The sequence below is a fragment of the Delphinus delphis genome, chromosome 13 (assembly GCF_949987515.2).
Source record: "Delphinus delphis chromosome 13, mDelDel1.2, whole genome shotgun sequence".
NCBI classification, from domain to species: Eukaryota; Metazoa; Chordata; class Mammalia; order Artiodactyla; family Delphinidae; genus Delphinus; species Delphinus delphis.
In genome coordinates, this window is record NC_082695.1 from 49,191,967 (window position 1) to 49,217,074 (window position 25,108).

General features: G+C 38.9%; 1 protein-coding gene across 24 annotated transcripts in view; it reads left to right on the forward strand.

The window, feature by feature from the left end:
- The window catches only part of DTNA (dystrobrevin alpha), a 390,982-nt gene that overhangs the window by 178,886 nt on the left and 186,988 nt on the right, over positions 1-25,108 (forward strand). For all 24 annotated transcript variants that reach the window (XM_060028867.1, XM_060028865.1, XM_060028869.1 and 21 more), the window contains one exon: positions 2,986-3,115. The gene's annotated coding sequence lies outside the window, so the exon portion shown is untranslated. The remainder of the gene's footprint in view (positions 1-2,985; positions 3,116-25,108) is intronic.

Here is a 25,108-nt window from a genome sequence, read left to right on the forward strand (position 1 = left end):
GAAACTGGATCAAATGTTTATAAGAAAAGAGGACCACAAGGTATATTCATTCATTCATGCAATAAGTATTACTGCCTATTTGTTAGGCATTGTTCCAAGCCTCAGGGGTACAGTAGTGAACAAAGTTCCTGCCTTCGTGGAGCTTACATCCTAGCGTGAAGTGACAAACAATGAATAAATAATAAGTAGTAGAAGTGCTATGTGGGTGGATATATATGAAGGTAAGCAATAGAGAATGAGGGAGCAGTACTGTTTTAGGTGGGAAGATCAGTAAGGACATGAATGTGAATAAAAATGTGAATATTCACTCCAGTCTAGTATTTGGTTTCCTCCCACATAACCTCATTTGGGAGTGTATGTGCTTGATCAAGTCCCACTACCACCAATGATTATCAAGCCTTTATTTAAATTGATACCATGAGTGTAAAGATTACTATCTTGTTTTGGTGGTCCATCCTGTTTCTGTGTGCTCTACATTGAGGAGATTATCTTAATAAGAAACAATCCGACCCCAGCAACATCCATCCAAACTATAGGACTAAAATATGGCACCCCAGATGAACCAAATACTTCTTTCTCTTGTGGTACTCAGTGGTAAGGTATTGACTCCTAACTCCAATCCGGACACTGACCAAAAGCTCTTCAGGGAGCCAGATGAAAGGAGACAGAGTTTTATTTTATCCCATGACACTAAATTTTAACTTCAAGTCACACAGTCAAACTAGAATTTGATAGCTGATGTAGAATGAAATAAGTTAAAGAGAGAAAAGTATCATTCCTAATCAATGTTCACATGAGAATTTTGCTTTGCAAGTGTCTACCGGGCTTCTGGGAGAATAGAGGGGAGGACGGATGCCTTTAATTCAGTGACAGTTTGGGAGGTGGCCACCCTCAGACTCAAGACTAGAAAGGATTATGGATAATCAGTCTGCATCCTCTGAAGTGGTCTCAGGGGACAGAAGCCAAGAGGGGTGGGGATGGAGCTGCCTACCAGACAGCTGGTTTCAATCACTGCCTATGAGATACAGGCTGAGATGGGGGCCACTTCCTGGTCGAGAAGGAATAGCAAAAATGAAAGCTGGCTCATAATCAAGATATCATCCAAATGGCAACTTTCACTGCAGTCACAGATCCCAGTTAAGGCGTGAAACCTGAACCTCCCTGTGGGTCCTTTCACACAGCATCTCTATCTGAGCTCATCGCCCTCCTAGTCGATTGCAATCTGGGATGACCCAGGGACCTGGGCAAAAACCAAAAATGCAAAACGTGCTTCCCAAAATTGCCAGGCAGAGGAGTATAAGCAGAAGCTTGATCCTAAGAGGTGCCCAGGCCTCAGAGATTTCTTGAGTGACTCTACATTGCCAGATATAGCTGGATGTAAGTTTATCTGTATGTGTAAGATTTATCATATACACATATATAGTCATATAAAATTATATAAGATGGTGTAAGATTTCCATTTATTTCCTGTTGCTCTGACTTGGAGAGCTGCATTCATGAGGGAGGGATAATATTTTTAACATATAACTTATTCCCAGATGCATAGGTCTAATTTACCCAAACCCCAATTTTTTTAAAAATTAGTAGCATGTACGTTAAGAAACCAAAAAATATCTGAAAGTGCAACTGTTGTAATAATACATTTAATTCAAAGAATGTCAGTTGTATGCATGTCCCTAGAATCTAAGTACAGTGAAAAACTATTGGATTCTAATGTGAGAGAACAGGTGTTAATTGTGTCGTGAAAATCTCTTTATATCCTGTTAAATAAATATAATGCAATCATGAATATATCTGAGAACTTGGATTAGAGGCAGGGGGGAGTTATTGTATAGAATTTTCTCTATGAACCCAAAAGCCTAGGAGGCCTGAAGCCATGAAAGTTAAAAATAATTATGCCCTTGTTTTAGATAACCTGGGCCGAAGAAGACAGTTGGGAGAGGAAAGCGAAGGGTGGGTCTAGAGACAGAGGCCATCTCCCACCAGCCAGAGTACAGAGCTAGGCTCCTCTGTCCCTTCCTTTTCTGGCTTTACTGCCATCAGACATCTTCTCCGCTTTATTTGCTGTGATCCCCCTTCCCCCCATTCTCTTCCTTCTTCTGAACATGGGATTTCCTGACTTCACATTTCTGCTGCTTCAAGCCACCTAGCACGTGGGATAGTAACATCCAGCCTGTGTGTTGGTGAAAAGAAGAAAGGGGGGAAGGGAAGGGGAAGAAAGAAAGGTGGGAAGGACTAGCTGATGAGAGATGGTGGGTAAAGCATCTGGTCACTTTCATGCAGCAGGACTCTTGGGCAAATTGCCGCGTGCGACCTGGAGCCTCTCCTTCCATTCTCATCTGTGAGTTTCTCAGAAGGCAAAAGATTATAAAAATCATTCCACCTTGTTAAGAAACACCAACAGACCATATTCTGAACTATTTACTATCTACGTCATTGCTCTACAACATCATAAAGCGTGCGGACCATTCAATCATGTCAGGGTGCCTCTGCGGTAGCCTACACCTGCATCTACCATCAGAGGCGATGCCAGTCTGAGGATTCTGCCTTCAACTGTAGTTTCCTTGGCTTTAGGAGAAATTATGGTGACACAATATTCCAGAAAATTACCAACTTGGAAAACAGAAGATTCCAGGTTTTCCCATTTCTGGGTTTTTAATCAACCAAAAACAAGAGGCAGTGTTAGCAGCCCAAGGTTCAAGGCTACTCTGTTACTAACCAGCTGCTTAATCTTGGACAGTCACTTTACCCCTCTGGTCCTCACCATCCTCCTCTGTAAAACAACTTCTGGCACAAATGTCTATTTTTTCAACATTTCTTATAGTAAATGAAAACCAAAGTTCTGAGTTGAGTATTACAAATCGTTCTTAGTGGATGAACGGATTTGTAAAACACCATATGTTCTAGATCTGCCCATTCTGTTTCTGTAATAAACATGTAAGTGTGAGTTGCTTAGTTAAATAAAAGTGTAATTTCTCATTGCAGATAAGTGAGATTTACCAGTCCCTGGATGAAACGCTTGGAAAGTCTTTAAATGCCAGAGTTGACTGCCATTTCCAAGAAAAGAAAATAGATGGTTTTGAAAAGTCCATGCTGTTTCTTCATTGAATTTTAGGTGAGTGAGTCTGAGACAAGAAATTTAAGATGGACATTGAACTATTTCCCCTTAAAGTGTTTCTCTTCTTTGCATGAAAAGAAAATGGGGTTCAATATAACCAGCATTTTATACTTTTAATGAGGTGCCACATAGTGAAAGACTTAGTTTCTGTGCCTTTTGTTTATTGATTTTTATTATCAGAAACCATCTTGAATGATGAGGTGTAAGACACAGAGATGACCTTGACATCTCTTGCTGATTTCTACTAAGCAGATGCGGTAATACTTCATTCTATTCTACAGGTCATCAAGTTTTTAAATATATAACAGTATTTAATATCAAAGTAATAAGCAAAAATGAGCTAAGACCGTGTTTTAATGATATAAATGAGAGAAAAATTTAATGGTGAAATGACAGTTTAATCATTACAGGTCTGGGTGTGAGATAAGGCTAACATTTCAGAGGCTGCCCCCCGGGAGATCTCATATTGCTTAATTTAAGGCAGGGCATGGTTTAGGTTAGGTGTGGTTTTCAAACTGCCGTGCACAATTAATCATGCACATGTGCTCACACAGTAAACTTTGTTTTCCTGATCATGAGATAGATGGATATATATTTTTTACATCACCATACGTAATTACCCTTCCATGCTACAAAAGACATGAGCGTACAAATTGGTGCCTATTAGTCTGCAGTATGCCACTGTCATTTCTCAGCAGATCAGAGAGGAATAGAGGAATTGAGTGGTGGTCTTATTGAGGAAATTGTGTGGCTTTTTCCACCTCCTCCTGAGTCCTGTTTTCAAAGTGTGGCTTTATTATCTACTGTAAAGATTGGTGATTTCCAGAACATCAGAATGTACCTCTGTTCTCAGTTCTGAATAAAACAATGCAACTGACAGAGCATTGACCACTGTCTAAATCTAATCCAAAATGACAGTGATGACTCCTTTCTACCTTTTATTAACTTCAAAGTGAAGGTGGATTATTGTCTCATCATCTTAAGGGGGTGTAAATTTGGTTTATTGAGGTCATATGTGGAACTAAAATGGTGATTTCATTTATTTACAAGATATTTGTTGAATGTAATTCCCAGGAGCTAAACTTAATGCCCTTTAAAAATATCAGTAAATCAGTTTGCCTAGTGTAACGTTGCTCCGGAGGAGAAAATGAACATGGAAAACTTATTTTCTTAACTTACTTAACTCTCAGCTTTCCACTGTGCTGGTCTGGGCCTGTTTTGTTTTGTTTTTTTTAATATTTATTTATTTATTCATTTATTTTTTGCTGTGTTGGGTCTTCGTTTCTGTGCGAGGGCTCTCTCTAGTTGCGGCAAGCAGGGGCCACTCTTCATTGCGGTGCACGGGCCTCTCACTATCGCGGCCTCTCCTGTCGCGGAGCACAGGCTCCAGACACGCAGGCTCAGCAGTTGTGGCTCACGGGCCTAGTTGCTCCGTGGCATGTGGGATCTTCCCAGACCAGGGCTCGAACCCGTGTTCCCTGCATTGGCAGGCAGATTCTCAACCACTGCGCCACCAGGGAAGCCCCTGGGCCTGTTTTTAACTTCACATCCACTCCTTGCCCTGCTCCTATTCTGCTGATTCCTTGGGGGCTGACCCCTAGAGGCTGGGTTTTCCAGCCCCTAGACCCCACCCCCTGTTGCCTCTAGCTTCCCGCAGTGACCTTGAACTCTGAGCTCCAGTAATGTCACCTCTTCCCTCCGTCCCTTGAGACTTGTGGGTAGTGGTGTCTGTGGCTTCCTGCTGGTACTAACCTCCAGGTTGATTTGCTATCCTTAGTTTAGCTTCTCAATTCTTCCATCATCTGTATAACAATTTTCCTGTATTAAATTCCATCTGTTTTAAATATTTAGACTGTTTTCTCTTTTCTTGGTTAGATCCTAACCGACCCATCAGTACTTCATTAATTTCTCCCAAAATTATTGGAAGAAAAGTGAACAGGGATTACTTGCTTCTCCCAAGGAAAATAAATGATTCTCAGGAAAGAAAATTTTAAGTTAAATGTAAAGCTGGATATTTTTACACTGAAAAAAACTAACCTAATATATTTAAAGCCATATTCTAAGCTATACAATATTGCAGCATTAACTTGTTAGTGTTAACAGAGTCTTTGTCAATATTCCCATTTTGCATATCAAATTAATGGGAAGATTTTTTAAATTCTCAGATATGTGCCAAATATGAGTTTTACTTTTCTAATATTCGCATTTCACAAGCTTCTGTACGACCAGTATAAGAACTTCATAGGGCATCAATCTCATTCCTACATTCACATTTAAATCTCAGGCTTCAAATTTATTTTATTATGGATCTGATCACTGTCTTTCAGTAATGGTTGTTTGCTATTTGAAGATCCCTTATGGTCCGAACATTTCCCATGTGCCTTAATAAACACTGAGTATATTGGAAAGCAAAGTGATGAGGATGCCGAAGTCTGTCCTTTTTGACAGGTGAACGATTCGCCGCTGCCCAACAATCGCACTCACTCTAAAGGGCTTCCTGGATAGTAAAGAGGCTTTGTACTTAATCATTTTGGCACTTTACTTGGTTATTTTAAACGCCAGTGCCTCGCTATTTTCATTTCCTTCTCATTTATTTATGTAGACGTTTTCCTTTTCAATCTTTTCTCAGAGGTCATGATGACTGCTCATATGTCCATTTTAATGTATTGTGGGTACACTCACAAGGACATGGTGTCCCTCCTACCAACAAATTTTCATCTGTTCAACCAACGTCAGTGTTAAACCTGCAATACCTAACTGAGAATCCTTTGAGACAATGTGAAAATGAGGTCATAAGCAGAATTTCCTGGACCCCTCCATAACCTAAAATTGGGAGACACAGGGATGTGTAGCTTAATGGTATGGCTTAAAATGCACTATACGACTGGTGTCCTCACATCTTCCTTAGTTTGGTACAACACCGAAAATTCTAGTCATTCACATTTCTCTCTAGTTTATGGAAATGAGGCTTTATAAAGTCATATTCAGAAAAAATAGTCTTGGGAAGAGAAATACACCCATTAATAATGCATACTACATTACACATAAGTCGAATGAATTAGCAAGGAAGAAACTCCTGAGACAGTGATGCAAACACTCAGCTTCTGAGCGTTTGGTACACATAAGTGGGCAGAGACTACTGAAATCATCTCACTAACTTTGTAATACTGCCTGGCGGGTCAAGGGGAACACCCATCATAAAAGGTAACTCAGGCTGAACATACCTTAATGTCATATTGGAGGAGGGGGTAGGAGAAGTGGAATTATTAGTCCTGAAACTAATGAGCAACATTAGGAATAGATATTTTAAACCACTGGTGCCCAAAGAGTTGTAGAAAGTGCTTTAACCAAGATATAGTCGTAGTACTTCTGCTGAACCACAGAATATGATGTTGGAAAAATCAAGTGTTATCCATCTGTTAAGGGAAATCATCTGTTATCCTCATCTTTGTGTTACCAAGTCCAAGCTCTTACTGCTCACTGCACAACAGGCCAATAAACTGAAAGACAAGTTATTGGGACAAGGAATAATGACTTTATTTGGAAAGCTGGCAGACCAAGAAGATGGTAGACTCGTGTCCCAAAGAACTATCTTGCCTTAGAATTCAGGCTTCTTTTATACTAAAAGGGGAGGCAGTAAAGTCAAACATTTCCTGGTTCTGGTCAGCCAGATGTGTTAATTTCTTCCTCCCTGCAGTCATTCACGGTGGGCCTAGTCAGGCTGTTTCCTGTGCGCTAAACAAAGGTATCTTAGCTTAACACTCATTACCGGGGAAGAAGAGTTCCCAGAAATGGGCCATTATGTATAATTTAAGCTTATAGACAGCGTCCTTTTAGTGATTAACTTGTAATGGTATACAAAAGTTCTTCCCTATTATATTTGCATCCCTGGAAACAAGCACAGTGCTTGGCACACTGTACATAATTTCTAAACAAACAATTGGTGAATAAGGACATAGGCACAAAGCAATTGCTGGTTAATGCTTACTGAGTTCCTACTTTATACCAAGCACTGTTTTGTATGAACATATACTTCATTTCATGTTTAAACAAATCTATAGGTAATATTATCATCTCCTTTTTTAAAGATGAGGAAACTAGGGCCCAGGAAGGTTAAATAACCTGCCTGAGGTTCAGTAAATTGGGGTGAAAGTTCAAATCCAGGCAGTCTGGCTTAGAGCCTGAGCACTTAATTATTATGCTGCACTGTCTCTTGTGTAATATAGTCATCAAGTAACTTTAAAACACAGAAGCAACACTGTTTATTATCTTAAAATGTATGTCATATTAGAATAAACCTGTATTAAGAAATCTTGCTCAAACCTCTAACAGCCTCACTTTGAACACAAATTCCCTCTTTTCAGTGTTCCTAAGCTCCTTTCCTTTTAAAACATGACTGCCTAAATCAACTTCCTAATTGACATTCAGATCTCATCATTTCCATTCTTTAATGGTTTGTCCTGATGTTAATATTTTAAAACCCTATTGCTCTTTCATGCCATTTGCTTAATGGAAGAATGTATAATCTTGAGCAGCAAGTTACTTAAGCTCTCTGAGCTTCACATTCCCCACCTGAAAAGATATATCCAATTTGTTGTGAAGACTAGAAAATGATATCCATAAAACAACAAAGTACAGTTCCTGGTATGTAATAGGTACCCAGCAGAACAGCAACTGACCTAGTTAACCTCACCCACTTCAATCACGAAGCCAGTGTTGGCCGCCCCATCGACTGCAGAGCAAAATCTGCCTCCTATATTCCTTAGCATGTCATAACAGAAGCACAACAGACCCCTTGAGTCTCAGCACCTGCCTTTGTTCCTCATCAGTTGACCTTGGCTAACATGGGGATGATCTGCCTTCTCTGAGCCATGTGCGTTTTGCCTTCACTTTTGCTCATGCTGGTTCTTCTGCCTAGACGTTCCTCACATCCATACCCCCCTCCAAATCCCCCCTTACCCACAAGCACACGTGCACTCTTCAGAGACTTGGAATATCTTAGTCATCTTTCAAGATCCACCACCTCTATTGCTCCTGTGGGTTCAGTGAAGTCATTGATGAACTCCTCCTGGCTCAACAGTTATCAGTTCTATCTCTGAATTCACATAGCCCTTTGGACCATTTCTAGGAGATCAACTCCTATTGTAGACAAGAAAAAGAAAACCCATCTCATTCAGTCACTCACAGTCTCATGTAATTCCTCATGTTATCTGTCCATCTTCCCTTTGTCAAGGACAAGTACCAAGTTTTTTGGTTAGTATTTGAATCTTCTTTACCAAGCTCAGAGTAGTCCCTTTTGGTTTTGCATGAAGCATGAAGCGTCATATTTTGAGAAAAGTTTGAGTGTTTTTAGTGTGGTGAAGATTCTCATACTTCGCCCAGCCATTACAACAAAAGGGGAGTGCTCCATCAGGGGAAAGGGGACCTTATAGGGAGGATCTGTACCATTCTGTGCCAAGCACCAAAACAGATGCTCCACAAACGTTATCTTATTTAATTTTCATAACAACCCTTCAAATTGCCTATTATTTCTCTTCTTATTTAGACAAAAGCTAGGATTCCAAGAGTTAAGGTAAATTGTTAATGTTATATTTCTGGTAAGTGGCAGGACAAGAATGGTAAGTCATATCTTTACTGCAGCAAATTGCCACTCTAAAAGAGCTTTCCGTTTAATCCTATAAGAAGAATATGTTTGTAACATCATGCTAGAGTTTTCCATTTAAAATATTCCCTGAGGGTAAGCTATTTGTAAGTCCACAAATCTTTTTTTCATGGCAAATAAGTTTATGTTTAGGTTGGTGCTAAAAATAGCACTATTTCTGTTCAACAAGAGTTTAAAAGATATAGCAGCTTGTGGTTCTGACACCTATTTGTGCAAAAACCTCATTTATTAATGTGAGCATAAGCCTGAAAATGATATCTAAAGCTGTAGACTGATAGAATTTGAGGGCTAAATGTTATGTCGAATCACCACTAGAACTGGGGACTTTTAAAGGCAAGGAATTCTCTTCCTTTTTCCTCCTTAAGAATATTTATGAAATGAATATTTATAACTAATTATGAAAGGATTTGCATTGGATGCGACATAAAAATTTCTCTAGACATAATGACACTATTAGCACTTCTTAAGAGAGTACGTAAACTTGTTCTGAATTTTTTTAAATCATATGATTCAAATACCATGTATAATATAATAACTGATACGAAATAAAACTCTAAGGTTTCAAAAAAGGAAAGACAAATATGATATCACTTATATGTGGCATCTAAAAAATGATACAAATGAACTTATTTACAAAACAGAAATAGATTCACAGACATAGAAAACAAACTTATGGTTACCAAAGGGCAAAGGTGGGTAGGGATAAATCAGGAGTTTGGGATTAACATATACACACTACCATATATAAAATAGGTAAAGAACAAGGACGTACAGTATAGCACAGGGAACTATACTCAGTATCTTACAATAACCTATAATGGAAAAGAATCTGAAAAAGAATATATATCTACACATATATATGCATATAACTGAATCACTGTGTTGTACACCTGAAACTAACACAACATTGTAAATCAACTATACTGCAACCAAAAAAAAAAAAAAAAGCAATCCTCTGACTTCATTTTAATTGCAAAAATCAGTATCCAGAGAAGGGTTCCTTCTTTTTGTGAAAAATCCTAATGATTCTTATGCCACATTTTTATACCTATAATGATCATTCATTTATTCATTTGTTCTTTAAATATATATTACACATCTCTTATGTTCCCTGACCCTGCGCTAGGAACCTGGTAGCCTGGGACAAATAAGGTATAATTCTTCCGAGTAATATTCTAGTTAGACTTGCCACAGATTATGTCTTAGCACTGTAGAATTTCAGCATCACAGGGGATATTTTAGATTGTCTAACCTAGACCCCTGTCTTGTCCGTTCAGGCTACAATAACATAATACCAGAGACTATGTAGTTTATTAAAGACAGAAATTTATTTCTCACAGTTCTGCAGTCTGAGAAGTACAAGATCAAGACACCAGCATGGTCAAGTTCTGGTGAGGGCCTATTTCCTGCTTCATAGCAGGTGCTTTGTCTCCTGTCCTTATATGCAAAAGGGGCTTAGGAGCTCTGTTAGGCCTTTTCTATAAAAGCACTAATCTCATTCACGAGGGCCCCACCCTCACGACCTAATCACCTCCTGAAGTCCCCACGTCTAATACCATCACATTGGGCATTAGGATTTCAACATATGAATTTGGGGGGGACACAGACATTCAGACCACAGCAACCCCTTAATTTTACGTTGAGGAAGTTGAGACCCAGAAAAGTTAAGTAATACCCCCAATATCAGCAGCAAAGCCACACCTAGGACCTATCTGAGTCTCTTACCACCTAGCTGCTCTCCTCCATGAAACAAACAAGCCAATATTCCTATATTCTTGATCTTATTTTCCCCCAAGAGAAGTTTCCACATGTAAGGAGAGAAGACTGAGGAAATAGGCTTGATTTGGGTTTTATTTATAATACATAGAAGTAGGGTTACTATTCATCAAGGACTTACTGAGAATTAAGTAAATATCAGGAGCTTTGCTAGGTGCTGGACATCTGGCTAAGCAAAACCAGAAATGTCTTCCTGGCCCACATCTTGCTTACTGTCGTGTGTGCATGTGTGTGAAACCGCAGCATAAAAGCCCTAAATTGCCCTTTAATGGGAATCTCAAAACAGCCCAACTGATGGCAGGCATAATGTGATGCCAAAAAATGGCAACCAAAGTGATTGTAACATATTCACTGTAAAATAATGCAGTCCATAAGTACATTATATATAAAAACAAAAAGATACTTGTTTGTGTCTTTGGCTTACTGCTGTTATATGGATAACTTAACATTCCAGAAGTGAAAAATAAGTTTTAAAAATAGGAGCATATGTGCTGTGCTGATCTTTGAGTAATATAAATATGTAATATCTTAGAAAAAATAAGAATTCTATTCACATTTCCAGATTATATCCCTGCCTACTGGGTTATCTTCTGTTGGTTGATTTTCCCAGAAGTTTGCAGAATGCTATTTACCTTTACATAAGTATGATTTGAAAAATTGTGATCATCACAAAAATGGATGGAGCAATGTTTTCCTGTCAAAACACTAAGGATTATGATGTTTACAAAAGTTAATAACAATGTGCTTTCATGCTAGTATATTCTTATGAGTGACTTTATTGTTTTAGCTTGCATTTTAATCAATCGATTTTTTTGGTAACTTTCAAAATCTGACTTTTAAATCTGTACAGTGTTTATTTTAGCAAAATCTTAAACTGTGAATCTGATAGTTCCAAATCATCAAAGCAGTTGAATAAGGCAGTTCTCTATTCTGTCAATTCCTAACAATTCTGTAACCATGAGCTGGAAATTTTACCGTTTATGTATCTAATATGCTTTCAGACTCAGATAAACACTTACCATAATCTTTCTTCCAGTTCTAGGTGCATAGATGAGTAAGGTGGCTGTCTTTTTCTAAAAACATGTTTTTGTCATTATACCATTCCTTCCTAACATATATGAACAACTCCTAGAACCACATGGTTTCCTTTCTGAAGTTGAATTTCTTCCCAGAGTAGGAGCAACCACAAAAGGCACATAGGGGGAGAAAAAAGCCTACCACTATCCAGATAAGACTACATTCTTTTTTTTTTTTGATAGAAGTGTAGTTGATTTACAATGTGTTACTCTCTGCTGTACTGCAAAGTGACTCAGTTATACACATAGATCCATTCTTTCTTATGTTCTTTTCCATTATGTTTTATCCCAGGATATTGAACATAGTTCCGTGTGCTATACAGTAGGATCTTGTTGTTTATCCATTCTAAATGCAATAGTTTGCATCTACTAACCCCAAACTCCCAGTCCATCCCTCTCCCTTGACAACCACAAGTCTGTTCTCTAGGTCTGTGAGTCTGTCTCTGTTTCATAGATAGGTTCATTTGTGCCATATTTTAGATTCCACATATAAGTGATATCATATGGTATTTGCAGACAAGACTACGTTCTTACCATTCAGCCATAGCAAATGAGCCTCTCATGACCTCAGTTCAATAGGACCCCTGATTTAGCGCCCCCCCACCTCAATTCATATACCTCCTACACGGCCGACAATGCCACCTTGAGTAATACAAAGCATGCCACCACCTCAAACCCTGCCACATTGCCACAATACTTTGAATTCTCTCTTGGCAAGAAACTTTTGCAGACATTAGACACAATGATAAGATAACTCTAATATAAAAACCTTCCTAGTTTCTCCTGGAGTCTCCCTTCCTACAGTACAGGGAGTGAAAGGGTCTGAGAAGCAGGGTTTGTAAACCCCTGTCCTAAACTCAGTTCTTAACCGGAATTCCTCCAGCCGATAAAAAGGACTCTGAGATTTTCCATATCATCCAGGTCTGAGGCTGTGGTGTGTAAGGCTGTCCCCTTGTAAGCACGAAGGCTTTTCAGGAAAATAGTATTAATCCACTTTCTAAAAGATAGTAAAGGCCCTCCTCGTATTTTGTCTTACATAATAACAAAGATAATCGTCTAGTTCAGCTCATGAGTGCCTTCTCATTAAAATACTCAGATCCCTTTCATACTCACACATAGAGTCCATGCTTAATGTGTACTTACTGCAGTGAGCTGCGGTTGCCTGGTAACCAGTGGAGGTGTATCCGAGAATCTGAAGAACATGAATGAATAAGTGAACCATTGACATTAGTTTCAGCTGGGTGACCCACACCTTAATTCTGCACTAGCCGTCCCAGACATTTCTGATGGGCTGGTGGAACAGTAGCTTTCTCAGAAGTAGCTCATTAAATCATGAAAGTGAGAATTTGCATTTAATGTAACGTTCCTTTCTGTGGTCTGACAGGGGTTCAGAGAGTGACCATAGAAGCAAAGAGACTGGATCCCAACATCTTTTGTATTGTTTTTACAGGATACAGAATGAAATGTCTACTAGGGCTCACACTCTCAAACAGCTTTTTCTGAAGTTGTGATTCTGTTTGATCAGTTTTGGGAGGAAATTATTTCAGCGTTTATTCCATTCTTTGATAATATTACCTTTTCCAAATTGAATTTTTTTCTTATACTTTTTATTTTTTCGCCAGCTTTCCTGAGATATGATTGACAAATAAAAATTGTATATATTTAATATACAATATGATTTTTTAAAGATGTACAATATGATGGTTTAATATACATATGCATTGGGAAATGCTTACCACAATCTAGTTAGTTAATACATCCGTCCCCTCACAGAGTTACTGTTTTTTTGTGTGTGTGGTGAGAACACTTAAGATCTACTCTGTTGGAAACAGACTCACAGACATAGAGAACAGACTTATGGTTGCCAAGGGGGAGGGGGGTTGAGAGAGGGATGGACTGGGAGTTTAGGGTTAGTAGATGCAAACTGTTATATATAGAATGGGTAAACAACAAGATCCTACTGTATAGCACAGGAAACTATATTCAATATTCTTTGATAAACCATAATGGAAAAGAATATGAAAAAGAATATATATATGTATAACTGAATCACTTTGCTGTACAGCAAAAACCAACACAACATTGTAAATCAACTATACATCAATAAATTTTTTTAAAAAGATCTACTCTGTTGGCAAATTTCAAGTATACAATAGACTATTATTAAATGTACATTAGATCTCCAGGACTTATTCATCTTATAACTGAAAGTCCAAGTTGAATTTTTAAGGATTCATTTCTCCCCCTTTTGAAAGTCCATTGTTTTAAAAAGCAGCGCAGAAGCAAAGGGAAAGTGGACTTTTAGCGGTTGGTGAAATTAACCCATAAAATAAAAAAGACCTGATACATTTTGAAGAAAACACCACCAACAACTCAAAGGTCATCCACATAACACCATTCTGTTCTAACTGGGCTGCTTGCTTGTATGCCTGGGGACTTAAACCCCAGGGTAAAATACTGCCCCTTGAGTATTTTACTCAAGTAAATAGGAGAGGGGACATTCCATTTTTATGAAGACAGCAATTACTAAACAGTTGAGTTAAAAGTAAAATTAGCATGAATTTTTAAGGGGAAAAATCAGACATCAAGGAAATGCTAGCGTTGGAAAGTGATTCTGCCGTCAGACCCCACCCTCACGTCCTGCTATTCCTTCACCTTCCTGTGCCCACGGAGAGAGAAATCTGAAGTACACCAGACAAGATACACACTTCAGTGCTTAGAAAGAAGGATGATTTTTTACTTAAATAGGAAAAATGTCACTAGTCATAACAAAGCCATTTGTGTGGACTGGGCCCTATATGTAGACAGGACAGAAAATCATCTACCTCTGTCTCTGAAGAGGTGTACAGAGACCTGCCCACCTGACTCTAAAGCAATAGTTCTCAGCCAGGGGCCTGACGGTGTGGAGAGCTATTAGCATCTAGTGAGTGGAAGCCAGGAGGCAGCCAAATGTGCTACAATGCTCAGAACAGTCTCTTAAAGGAAAGAATTGATCTGCCCCCGAATGTCAATAGTGCCAAGATTGAGAAATATTAAGAGCCGCGGTACTGTGTACCAGGCTCCCCATTAGGTGCTTCCGTATGTTATCTATTTAATATTCACCACCATTCCACTAGCTAGGTAATAGTATCATCCTCACTTTTAGATGATGAAATTGAGGCTCAGAAGGTTAAGAAAGTTGCTCAAGGCCATGCAGTCAGCAAGGAGTGCACCCTGAATTCGAAGTAGACGAGATTCCAAAGATCTGCTCCTCTCAGCCCACTATGCTCCTCTGTTCAGAATACCTACATCAGCCGCCTTCTGTGCTCTGTGAAACTGCGTGTCCAGAGGGTCCCTATTAAAATGCATGTGTGTCATCTGGGCAGGCTGACAAGATGGTGAACGATGCTATTCGTCCATCCCCACAGTCTAGAGTGAATTGCCTGGGTGCTAGGGGTGTGGACTGGACCAGAGGCGATGATGATGTTAAAAGGGGAGACAAAAGCTTCCTGAAAAAGGAAATTTCACTTTAAAAAGCCGCTCTTTGGAAGTTAACTTTGGTGGGGAAGATGGGATCCCAGGACAGAACTTGGGGTATAGAAAAGGCCAGCTGTGCACCGTAGATCTGACGGTATGAAATAGAGTATCTGAGGAAGGAAGCATCTCGTTCTAAAGGACATGACAGGCTAATTTCTCCTGTTGTAGAAGCCCCCTGGCCTCCCCCTCAGTGAATCTGAGCTACCAGAAGAGGAAGGGCAGCCGTTAGGCCGGGGAAGGGCAGCACCCCCAGGAAATGTCAATAATCACCAGACAGGAAGCAAACAATTCACTTTAGCCAACACTGGGGGAAGAAAGAACCCCATCATCTGTAGCATGTGAAAAGAAAACACAGTTGTGATTCACAATTCCCTCAACCTAGTCCTTCACGCAATCTAGCATCTGCTGCTTTTCAGGACTTCTGGGATGGCCGGCTGAGTCCTATACTTTTTCAGGCTCTTCTTGGGCCTTAACTCACCACTCACTCAGCCATACAGAATCATTCGCTGTTTCCTCATCCACCAAGTTTTTCTTTTCTCCCTGAGTCTCTTTTTTGAGTGAAGAGACCTTTCCCAGAAACTCCCTTTACTAGTTTCCTAAGGCTGCTTTAACAAATTACCACCAATGAGGTGGCTTAAAACAACAGAACCTTATTCTCTCGTAGTTCTAGAGGAGAGAACACTGAAGCCGAGGTGCTGGCAGCGCCATGCTCCCTCCGGTCTCTAGGGAAGAATCCTTCCAGGCCTCTTCCTAAGTTCTGGTGGCTCCAGCAATCATTGGAATTCCTTGGCTTGTAGTTGTGAGACTCCAACCTCTGCTTCTGTCTTCACGTGGTCTTCTCTGTGTGTGTCTCTCTCCATCCTTTCCTCTTCTTTTTTTTTTTTTTAAGAGACAGAGACTGATCATTCATTTATTCAACAAGTATTTATTGAGCATTTACTATATGACAGCACTCATATAGGAACTTAGGATAAATCATTGAACAAAACGGACGCATATCCCTGATTTTGTTGAGTATTCCTTCTAGTGCTGTGTGTTGAAGACAAGATCAAATCTTACTTCAAGACAATCCTGGGCTTTCCAGTTTTGTGTCGATAAATTACTAATTTTGTTTAAATCAGTTTGTATTGTATTTTATCATTTGGACCTAAAATGACCCTGCCTAACACAGGCAGTAATAGACTTAAAAAAATCTGTGTTGCATGACACGGTACTCTGCCTTCTTTACTAATTGTGCCCAGCTGAAATTTAAGAATATCCATCAATTTCCAAATTCAGAAAGGTTCGCGATTATTTATCCTTTGTTCCTTCAAAAACTATTTACTGAATAACTACTGGAGCTGGGATGAAATTGGTGCACAGTTGACTAACTTCTCTGCGGAGCTTACAGTGTGTCAGATGACAGATATTAAACTAATGAATACCAAAATATATTTATGTGTATATAACATTTCAGATCATGATAGTGCCATGAGAAAAGTGTCATGAATGAAAAGAATGGTACATCACAGAATGCCAGCGGGGAGATTAACATAGACATGCTGATCAAGTAAGAACAGGTTAAGGAATATTACACCTGGTTTAGTGAACTTGACAGATGATTTTTTTTCCCACAACTCACACACACACACTGTATTTTAGTTTTACAAGAGATAAATAAACTGACACCAAGCATTGTAAATGGATGACCACAACAAAAGCAACAACGGTTGCAATTACCAAACATGAAACACATTCATACTATGTCATAATATTGACATTCAGTCCAGTAATCCTCCACTGTAACAGCTCCTTTACTTTGCAGTGAATTGATTTGTATATTTTTTGCGTCTGAGTCCTTGTGGGATTTTTTTATTATTATTCAAGCAGAAAGTCACAAAAATTATAATCATCCTCATCAGTTCACTCAGTCCCATGTAATTAATTTTTTTTTTCATCTTGATCTTTTGTTAGCACTTTTATGAATTCATCAGTTTCCCATTAGAGTTCTGAAAATGCTTATTCATTCAGTTCAGCAGTATAGTCAGTTACCAGAAACCTGTACTTGTCAGAGTCTTTTCCATGAATTCCTTGAATATGAAACCTTTTCATAGGAACATTTTTGCAAAAGCATCAGAGTACAGCCAGAACTGTCTGTAAATGACAAAAGACTTAAAAATGACCACGGTTAAAGATTTGATGAAAGTTCATAATAATGCAATTGACAAGGAAATTTAGTTATTTCTGAGATATACATTTTAAAGTAATAACTAGAATTATGACATAACATTATACCAGAACATAAAAGATTTTTAGAAATTTCATGTAATGTCTGAAACATTTATATTAACATATTTCCATACAAATAACCCAAAGAAAGTTTAGTATTAGTTGCTTTTTCTGTTTGTTTGTTTCTTTGTTTATACTGCAGTTTCTTATTAGTCATCAATTTTATACACATCAGTGTATACATGTCAATCCCAATCACCCAATTCAGCACACCACCATCCCCACCCCACCGCAGTTTCCCCTCTTGGTGTCCATACATTTATTCTCTACATCTGTGTCTCAACTTCTGCCCTGCAAACCGGTTCATCTGTACCCTTTTTCTAGGTTCCACATATATGTGTTAATATACGATATATGTTTTCCTTTTTCTGACTTCACTCTGCATGACAGTCTCTAGATCCATCCACATCTCAACAAATGACTCAATTTCGTTTCTTTTTATGGCTGAGTAATATTCCATTGTATATATGTACCACATCTTCTTTATCCATTCGTCTGTTGATGGGCATTTAGGTTGTTTCCATGACCTGGCTATTGTAAATAGTGCTGCAATGAACATTGGGGAGCATTCTTTTTGAATTATGGTTTTCTCTGGGTATATGCCCAGTAGTGGGATTGCTGGATCATATGGTACTATTTTTAGTTTTTTAAGGAACCTCCATACTGTTCTCCATAGTGGCTGTATCAATTTACATTCCCACCAACAGTGCAAGAGGCTTCCCTTTTCTCCACACCCTCTCCAGCATTTGTTGTTTGTAGATTTTCTGAGGATGCCCATTCTAACTGGTGTGAGGTGATACCTCATTGTAGTTTTGATTTGCATTTCTCTTAGTGGTGTAATTAGTGGTGTTGAGAAGCTTTTCATGTGCTTCTTGGCCATCTGTATGTCTTCTTTGGAGAAATGTCTATTTAGGTCTTCTGCCCATTTTGGATTGGGTTGTTTGTTTCTTTAATATTGAGCTGCATGAGCTGTTTTTATATTTTGGAGATTAATCCTTTGTCCGTTGATTCGTTTGCAAATATTTTCTCCCATTCTCGGGGTGGTCTTTTCATCTTGTTTATTGTTTACTTTGGTGTGCAAAAGCTTTGAAGTTTCATTAGGTCCCATTTGTTTATTTTGTTTTTAATTCCATTACTCTAGGAGGTGGATCAAAAAAGATCTTGCTGTGATTTATGTCAAACAGTGTTCTTCCTATGTTTTGCTCTAAGAGTTTTATATTGTCCAGTCTTACATTTAGGTCTCGAATCCATTTTGAGTTTATTTTTGTGTATGGTGTTATGGAGTGTTCTAATTTCATTCTTTTACATGTAGCTGTCCAGTTTTCCCAGCACCACTTATTGAAGAGACTGTCTTTTCTCCATTGTATATCTTTGCCTCCTTTGTCATATATTAGTTGACCATAGGAGCGTGGGTTTATCTCTGGGCTTTCTATCTTGTTCCATTGATCTGTGTTTCTGTTTTTGTGCCAGTACCATATTGTCTTGATTACTGTAGCTTTGTAATATAGTCTGAAGTCAGGGAGTCTGATTCCTCCAGCTCCGTTTTTTTCCCTCAAGACTGCTTTGGCTATTTGGGGTCTTTTGTGTCTCCATACAAATTTTGAGATGATTTGTTCTAGTTCTGTAAAAAATGCCATTGGTAATTTGATAGGGATTGAATTGAATCTGTAGATTGCATTGAATCTGTAGATTACTTTGAGTAGTATAGTCATTTTCACAATATTGATTCTTCCAATCCAAGAACATGGTATATGTCTCCATCTGTTGGTATCATCTTTAATTTCTTTCATCAGTGTCTTATAGTTTTTTGCATACAGCTCTTTTGTTTCTCTAGGTAGATTTATTCCTAGCTATTTTATTCTTTTTGTTGCAATGGTAAATGGGAGTGTTTCCATATTTTCTCTTTCAGATTTTTCATCATTAGTGTATAGGAATGCAAGAGATTTCTGTGCATTAATTTTGTATCCTGCAATTTTACCAAATTCATTGATTAGCTCTAGTAGTTTTCTGGTGGCATCTTTAGGATTCTCTATGTACAGTATCATGTCACCTGAAAACAGTGACAGTTTTATTTCTTCTTTTCCAATTTCTACTCCTTTTATTTCTTTTTCTTCTCTGATTGCCGTGGCTAGGACTTCCAAAACTACGTTGAATAATAGTGGTGAGAGTGACATCCTTGTCTCGTTCCTGATCTTAGAGGAAATGCTTTCAGTTTTTCACCATTGAGAATGATGTTTGCTGTGGGTTTAACATATATGGACTTTATTATGTTGAGGTAGGTTCCCTCTATGCCCACTTTCTGCAGAGTTTTTATCATAAATGTGTGTTGAATTTTATGACAAGCTTTTTCTGCATCTACTGAGATGATCATATGGTTTCTATTCTTCAGTTTGTTAATGTGGTGTATCACATTGATTGATTTGTTTATATTGAAGAATCCTTGCATCCCTGGGATAAATCCCACTTGGTGATGGTGTATGATTCTTTTAATGTGTTGTTGGATTCTGTTTGCTAGTATTTTGTTGAGGATTTTTGCATCTATACTCATCAGTGATATTGGTGTGTAATTTTCTTTTTTTGTAGCATCTTTGTCTGGTTGGGGTATCAGGGTGATGGTGGCCCCATAATATGAGTTTGGGAGTGTTCCTTCCTCTGAAATTTTTTGGAAGAGTTGGAGAAGGATGGGTGTTAGCTCTTCTCTAAATGTTTGATAGAATTCACCTGTGAAGCCATCTGGTCTTGGACTTTTGTGTGTTGGAAGATTTTTAATCACAGTTTCAATTTCATTACTTGTGATTGGTCTGTTCATATTTTCTGTTTCTTCCTGGTTCAGTCTTGGAAGATTATACCTTTCTAAGGATTTGTCCATTTCTTCCAGGTTGTCCATTTTATTAGCATAGAGTTGCTTGTAGTAGTCTCTTAGGATGCTTTGTATTTCTGTGGTGTCTGTTGTAACTTCTCCTTTTTCATTTCTATTGTATTGATTTGAGTCCTCTCCTTCTTTTTCTTGATCAGTCTGGCTAATGGTTTATCAATTGTGTTTATCTTCTCAAAGAACCAGCTTTTAGTTCTATTGATCTCTGCTATTGTTTTCTTTGTTTCTATTTCATTTATTTCTGCTCTGATCTTTATGATTTCTTTCCTTCTGCTAACTTTGGGTTTTGTTTGTTCTTTCTCTAGTTCCTTTAGGTGTAAGGTGAGATTGTTTACTTGAGATTTTTCTTGTTTCTTAAGGGAGACTTGTACAGCTATAAACTTCCCTCTTAGAACTGCTTTTGCTGCATCCCATAGGTTTTGGATTGTCGTGTTTTCATTGTCATTTGTCTCTAGGTATTTTTTGATTTCCTCTTTGATTTCTTCAGTAATCTCTTGGTTATTTAGTAATGTATTGTTTAGCCTCCATTTGTTTGCCTTTTTAATGTTTTTTTCACTGTAATTCATTTCTAATCTCATCACATTGTGGTCGGAGAAGATGCTTGATATGATTTCAATTTTCTTAAATTTACTGAGGCTTGATTTGTGACCCAAGATGTGATCTATCCTGGAGAATGTTTCATGTGCACTTGAGAAGAAAGTGTAATCTGCTGTTTTTGATGGAATGTCCTATAAATATCAATTAAATCTATCTGGTCTATTGTGTCATTTAAACTTCTGTTTCCTTATTACTTTTCTGTTTGGGTGATCTGTCCATTGGTTTAAGTGAGGTGTAAAAGTCCCCCACTATTATTGTGTTACTGTCGATTTCCTCTTTTATGGCTGTTAGCAGTTGCCTTATGTATTGAGGTGCTCCTATGTTGGGTGCATATATAATTGTTATATCTTCTTCTCGGATTGATCCCTGATCATTATGTAGTGTCCTTCCTTGTCTCTTGTAACATTCTTTATTTTAAAGTAGATTTTATCTGATATGAGTATTGCTACTCCAGCTTTTTTTGATTTCCATTTGCATAGAATATCTTTTTCCATCCCCTCACTTTCAGTCTGTATGTGTCCCTAGGTCTGAAGTGGGTCTCTTGTAGACAGCATATATATGGGTGTTCTTTTTGTGTCCATTCAACAGGCCTGTTTCTTGGTTGGAGCATTTAATCCATTCATGTTTAAGGTAATTATTGATATGTATGTTCCTTTTATCATTTTCTTAATTGTTATGGGTTTGTTTTTGTAGGTCCTTTTCTTCTCTTGTTTTTCCTGCCTAGAGAACTTCCTTTAGCATTTGTTGTAGAGCTGGTTTGGTGGTGCTGAATTCTCTTAACTTTTGCTTGTCGGTAAAGCTTTTGATTTCTCTCTCAAATCTGAAAGAGATCCTTGCCGGGTAGAGTAATCTTGGTTGTAGGTTCTTCCCTTTCATCACTTTAAATATATCCTGCCACTCCCTTCTGGCTTGTAGAGTTTCTGCTGGGAAATCAGCTGTTAACCTTCTGGGAGTTCCCTTGTATGTTATTTGTCAATTTTCCCTTACTGCTTTCAATAATTTTTCTTTGTCTTTAATTTTTGTCAGTTTGATTACTATGTGTCTCAGCGTGTTTCTCCTTGGGTTTATTCTGCCTGGGACTCTCTGTGCTTCCTGGACTTGGGTGACTGTTTCTTTTCCCATCTTAGTGAAGTTTTCGACTATAATCTCTTCAAATATTTTCTCTGGTCCTTTCTCTCTCTCTCGTCTCCTTCTGCAATCCCTATAATGTGAATGTTGTTGCATTTAATGTTGTCCCAGAGGTCTCTTAGGCTGTCTTCATTTCTTTTCATTCTTTTTTCTTTATTCTGTTCCACAGCAGTGAATTCCACCATTCTGTCTTCCAGGTCACTTATCTGTTCTTCTGCCTCAGTTATTCTGCTATTGATTCCTTCTAGTGTAGTTTTCATTTCAGTTATTGTATTGTTCATCTCTGTTTCTTTGTTCTTTAATTCTTCTAGGTCTTTGTTAAACATTTCTTGCATCTTCTCAATCTTTGCCTCCATTGTTTTTCCGAGGTCCTGGATCATCTTCACTATCATTATTCTGAATTCTTTTTCTGGAAGGTTGCCTGTCTCCACTTCATTTAGTTGTTTTTCTGGGGTTTTATCTTGTTCCTTCATCTGATACATAGCCCTCTGCCTTTTCATCTTGTCTATCTTTCTGTGAATGTGGTTTTTGTTCCACAGGCTGCAGGATTGTAGTTCTTGTTTCTGCTGCCTGCCCTCTGGTGGATGTGGCTATCTAAGAGGCTTGATGGGAGGGACTGTTGGTGGTAGAGCTGACTATTGTTCTGGTGGGCAGAGCTCAGGAAAACTTTAATGCACTTGACTCTTGATAGGTGGGGCTAGATTCCCTCCCTGTTGGTTGTTTGGCCTGAGGCAACCCAACACTGGAGCCTACCTGGGCTCTTTGGTGGGGCTAATGACAGGCTCTGGGAGGGCTCACACCAAGGAGTACTTCCCAGAACTTCTGCTGCCAGTGTCCTTGTCCCCATGGTGAGCCACAGCCACCCCCCACCTCTGCAGGAGACCCTCCAGCACTAGCAGGTAGATCTGGTTCAGTCTCCCCTGGGGTCACTGCTCCTTCCCCTGGGTCCTGATGCGCACACTACTTTGTGTGTGCCCTCCAAGAGTGGAGTCTCTGTTTCCCCCAGTCCTGTCAAAGTCCTGCAATCAATTCCCACCAGCCTTTGAAGTCTGATTCTCTAGGAATTCCTCCTCCCGTTCCCGGACCCCCAGGTTGGGAACCCTGACATGGGGCTCAGAACCTTCTTTCCAGTGGGTGGACTTCTGTGGTATAAGTGTTCTCCAGTCTGTGAGTCACCCACCCAGCAGTTATGGGATTTGATTTTACTGTGATTGTGCCCCTCCTACCATCTCATTGTGGCTTCTCCTTTGTCTTTGGATGTGGGGTATCTTTTTTGGTGAGTTCCAGTGTCTTCCTGTCAATGATTGTCTAGCAGCTAGTTGTGATTCTGGTATTCTCGCAAGAGGGAGTGAGAGCACGTCCTTCTACTCTGCCATCTTGGTTCCTCTCAACAGATCCCTCTCCTCTTCTTATAAGGATACCAGTCATTGGATTTCGGGCTCACCCACTCTGGTATGACCTCACCTTGGTCCTTAACTCATTACATCTGCAAAGACTCTATTTCCAAATAAGGTGACATTCTCAGTTTCTGGGTAAATGTGATATTTTGAGGGACACTACTTGTATAAGTCAGAGTTCCCACAGAGAAACAGAACCAACAGGATATATAAAGAGATTTATTATAAGGAATTGGCTGACACATTTATAGAGACTAAGTCCCCAGATCTGTAGTCCAAAGGCCTGAAAACCAGGAAAGCCGATGGAGTAAATTTTGTGTCCCAGCTTGAAGACCATCAGGCAGAGAGAGAAGATTCTCTTTCCTTATTTAGGCCTCCAGCAGATTGCATGAGAATCACCCACATTGAGTAGGGCAATCCACTTCACTAAATCTACCCACTCAAATGTTAATCTCATCTAGAAACACCCTCAAAGACATACCCAGAATAATGTTGAGTGAAATAGCTGAGCACTTCACAGCCCAGTCAAGTTGACACACAAAATTAACCATCACACTACTCAGTCCACTACAGGCACACCTTGGAGATATTGTGGGTTCAGTTCCAGACCACCACTCTAAACCGAATAGCCCAATAAAGTGAGTCACATGAAGTTTTTGGTTTCCCAGAGCATATAAAAGTTATGTTTACACTGTACTATAGTCTATTAAGTGTGCAATAGCATAATGCCTTTAAAAACCGTGTACAAATCTTAATTGAAAAATACTTCGTTACTAAATAATGCCAACCATCCTCTGAGCCTTCATCAATTCATAGTAGTAATGTCCAAGATCACTGATCATGCACCACCATGGCAAACATAATAATAATGAAAAAGTTTGAAATATTTCAAGAATTACCAAAATGTGACACAGAGACAAAAAGTGAGCAAATGCTGTTGGAACAATAGCACCTGTACACTTGTACAGTGTAGGGTTGCCACACATTGAACAATTTGTGAAGACACAATAAAACGAGGTATGCCTGTACACTCCCCCCTGCAGATTTTCCTTCATATTTTGCTGGCATCACTGGCAAGGGTATTGCAATAGCAGTGATTGACTTAGACCTTTCTGTGAGACCTACAGTGTAGCCATGGATAACAGTCCTGCTAGCAAATAAAAATAGAAGGATGAATATTGGGTAGGTAAACAACAAATCTGTTACATTTCCACATACTTCCTTTTTGTGAAACAGATCCACCCCTATTAGTTTATGCTTCGTCTTTGCAGGTGACCAAAAAAAAAAATCTCTCTGTATTTCAAGGCTAGCTTGACACACAGGAGCAGTCAGACTTCAGAAAGGGTAGATTCAGGGGTTCAGAGGTTATGCACAGGACTCTGTCTCTTTCCCCTTTCTCAGCTCTGTTTTCCTCTAGTGTTGGATTAATATTTAAGCAGCCTCTACCCATGCAATGATGAAGAAAGCCACTGGCACCTCCCAGCATATACAATCTACCCAACCATAGATCACAGAGAAAAGAGCTGAACTCTGTTTCTCACATGACTTTGATTGGCTCTGCCTAGGTCACATAAATATCCCTACTATACCTCTTATCTCTATTCGTGATTACTTCAGTATACCTGTGCGTAATCCAATCAATACCTTCCTTATTTATATCCAGGAAAAATCCCTCCATTTGACCTCAGCCATCGA